This window comes from Nanorana parkeri, unplaced genomic scaffold (genome assembly GCF_000935625.1).
Source record: "Nanorana parkeri isolate BGI_ZX_2015 unplaced genomic scaffold, ASM93562v1 scaffold1529, whole genome shotgun sequence".
NCBI classification, from domain to species: Eukaryota; Metazoa; Chordata; class Amphibia; order Anura; family Dicroglossidae; genus Nanorana; species Nanorana parkeri.
Genome location: NW_017307797.1, coordinates 34,457 through 38,544, shown reverse-complemented (window position 1 = coordinate 38,544; position 4,088 = coordinate 34,457).

The window sequence follows — 4,088 nt, the reverse complement described above, 5'->3', positions numbered from 1 at the left end:
AGATCATAGTCTAACTTTCTTTCCCTAGATAAGATTGGTTTATGAATTTCATTAGGCCTGGATGCTTAAAACAGATGCATTATGCTGAATGTTTTTGGCTTGTGGATGCTATCAGTACAGCAAGAGCTTTATATAAAGACATTCTTTAAAAATGGTAAGTTGTCTAACAAGTAGGGGCATTGCTAGATTCTGGCATGCAAGACTCGTGCCTCAAGATTTCTTTGAGATTCCCCAGTAATTGTTGCTGTCGGCGTAAAATGACACTAAACTCAGGAGTTAAACCTTAAACAATACATTCAGGTACCTTAACCATTAACACAAATGTATCTTATTTGTGTATCACTCGGCTGTAGACATGAACATTTTGTTTCGTTCCAAATGGCTATTCGTAAGAATTTTGTTGAATTCAGACATTCAGATGCATCTGAATTTCATAATTCGAACGCGTCCAGATGTGAATGAATCCGAATGGAGGTTTAACGAAAATTCGCATCTGTATGAATTTAATTTAAATGGAAACAAATTTTGACATGCGACTGTTCTCTGGCCAATCAGATTTTTTTTTTGGGCTATTGGGGGTTGCATTACAGGCACGGTCATGTGACCTTATGTTGTGGAGAAGAGAGAGTCGCTAAGAGCAGTAAGAGAGCATCAGAACTAAAATGACCAAAAAAACACTAAAAATAATTAGGTTAATTTATAACCCCTATCCGAACAGATCTGTGTGAGAGCTGAGGCGGCAGGGCTGACAGTGTACCCAGTGGTGTGGAATTCCTGTCGCCCGACACCCGGGAAATGCAGTTTCGGGCACCGGGCGAGTAGTTTTTTCGTACATTTAGCCCTGCTCCGGCAAAGCAGAGCTAAATGTATGGTGTGGAGCCGCCGCTCGTTTTCATACCAGTGATATGATTAGATCACTTGTATGAAAGGAGCATCTGTGATCCTGTCCGGCCCCCTGCTGTGGTTTTCGGGGTCCCCCGCTCCTCTGGGGGACCCGTGACCACGGCATAGGAGCTCACCATAGAGCTCGTAGAGCAGACGAAGAACGTCCGTTCTTTGTCTGCTCTGTGTGATCACTGAGACCAGGGTGCTGTAATCACAGCGCCACCTGTCTCAGCTGTCAGGAATTACACAGTACGCTACCCTCCCAAGGTGCGTCTTATGGTCAGGTGCGTCTTATGGTCAGGTGTGTCTTATGGAGCGAAAAATACTGTACTTTCCTTTACTGTTTTGCAGCCACAAATATTCTTTTGTTGTACTCTTTATCTTGCTCACATCATTTCTTGATGAGATGCAACTAGGAAAGAGTTGATCTCTTGGCTTGTGGCTCATGTTTTGCTTCCATTTTCATTTTTGTGTTAGGAATCATAAGCTGCCTGTATATTATTTGCTTAAATACTTTTATTTATAGTTTATTATAGACATTTTTGTTGCATACAAAACAAGATTCATTTTCTCTCTTCAGAAATCCTCACAGGTATCTGAGACATCTTCTGGTCTTCATATTTGCTATAGAGGAAATTAACAACAGAACAGACCTGCTGCCGAACATCACGTTGGGATTCCAGGTTTATGATACGTGTAATTGGGAACATGCAGCTGTACAGAGTGTTCTGGATGTCTTATCCGGGTCAGGGGATCCGATTCCAAACTATGATTGTCATCAGAAGAGTAAAGTGTTTGGGTTCATAGGTCAAAGGACCACTTCCTCATCTTTGGCATCAGCAGCACTGACGGGGGTCTATCTGTATCCTCAGGTAATGTGAATTTTATTTTGTGATTTTAAATCACATAAAGAGTCTAGAAAATGGACTGAATATTCTAAAAGCTTACACTGTGATTTTTCATTTATATTAGTTAAACATTAACACAAACCCATACTTTTCCCACACAGGGCAAAGCAACAGGTCCAAATAATTTGCCCCAACCCTATTGTTACATACTCATCTACCTTTTTCTCCCCTGTCTCTGGGTATGAAAAAATTAAACCCTGTGTAATCAAGTCAATCTAGTCAGAGCTTACACAGGGTGAGAACTCTCTACACCACCAGGTGACAATGATGGTTCCTGAGTGGACAGTTACCAAGAATCAGCAACTGTCTCTGTCTAGTCCAAGAGGAGTCATTTTGCCCAGAAATATGCTTTGATGCCTTTGAATTATATTTAATGTTTTTGTTACTACAGATCAGCTATGGCGCAATGAATCCAAGCTTCGATAGTAAGTTCCAGTTTCCCTCATTTTTTAGCACAGTCCCTGATGTGAAGGATCAATTTAAAGCCATCATCCTCTTACTGAAGCATTTTGGCTGGAATTGGGTGGGCATTGTGTCTTCAGATGATGAGGACAGTCAGAAGGTAAATACAGAGCTGAAAACTCTTCTGATACAAAACAAGATTTGTGTTGAGTTTGCTGTCACTCTACCTGACCATTATGAGAGTAAGAAATGTGAAAAAGCTTATCGTAGCCTTTCAATATCAACCTGCAGCATTGTAATACTGTATGGTAATGCAAAGGCTGGCGATCTAATCTATGCCATCAGCGACATTTCAGCCTCAAGGAAGATCTTTGTATTGTTTGGAGCTTTCCAGGTATATAATAACCACGAGTCTGTTATTGTTCTTAATGGTTCTCTGCTGGTCGATTTACACAGAGGGAATATTCCGGGACTGAAGGATTATCTACTTGATATCAACCCTGAGAAATATCCTGATAACCCCATGATTCTCGATGCTTGGAGAGATGAATTCTCTTGTGTGCCTGAATCTATTGAGAAAGAGTCTTATTATGTAGCATGCAGAGAGTCTTATAGTTTCCGTTCTGTGGATCCCTCTCGTTATGATGTGGAAAATTTTCGCTACACTTTCAGTGTGTACTCTGCAGTTTTTGCACTGGCATACGCTCTACATGATGTATATTTACACAGGAAGGAGAAGGGCATTCAGACTGGAACCCAACATTTGCAGCTGTGGCAGGTACAAGGAATATGTTTGGTCAAAAAAGGACAGGATGTCAAATTATAATAACCTTGTGCTCCTACATTTCAGGTCCAAGAACCTCCTGTGAAGTGGCATAGATAGGTTGAAAAAGGCTCAGCCATTAAGTTTAACTAAAAAAAGAAGGTTAGAGAAATATATATATGCATATATATATTTCCGCTACGACACACTGCTGAGAGAGCAGAGTGAGGGCTCATAAGCGAATCTACTGAGCCATATAAAGGGAACTGTCTTATGTTGCTGCTGATGCAAGATATATTTCTGTTTGCCCTAAATAAACTGCATTTGATTTGACTTACCTGGACTACAGTGGAGTGTCCTTGTTACTATATATATACACACACACTATATTGCCAAAAGTATTGGGACACTCCTCCAAATCATTGGATTCAGGTGTTCCAATCACCTCCATGGCTCAGTGGATTCCAGCGTGGTACCGTGATAGATTTCCACCGGTGCAATAAGTCCATCCGTGACATTTCCTTGCTACTAAATATTCCTGTTACTGGTATTATAACAAAGTGGAAGCAACTGGGAACAACAGCAACTCATCCACGAAGTGGTAGGCCATGTAAAATGACAGAGCGGGATCAGCGCATGCTGAAGCGCACAGTGCGCAGAAGTCGCCAACTGTCTGCAGAGTCAATAGCTACAGACCTCCAAACTTCGTGTGGCTTCCAGATTGGAACAACAACAGTGCGTAGAGAGCTTCATGGAATGGGTTTCCATGGCTGAGCAGCTGCATCCAAGCCTTACATCACCAAGTGCAACCACTGGACTTTAGAGAAGTTGAGACGTGTTCTCTGGAGTGACAAATCACGCTTCTCTATCTGGCAATCCGATGGGCGGGTCTGGGTTTGTCGGTTGCCAGGTGAAGGTACTTGCCTGACTGCATTGTGCCAAGTGTAAAGTTTAGTGGAGGGGTGATTATGGTGTGGGTTGTTTTTCAGGGGTTGGGCTTGGTCTTTTAATTCCAGTGAAGGGAATGCTTAAGGCATCAGCATACCAGGACATTTTGGACAATTTCATGCTCCCAACTTTGTAGGAACAGTTTGGGGATGGCCCCTTCCTGTTCCAACATGACTGCGCAC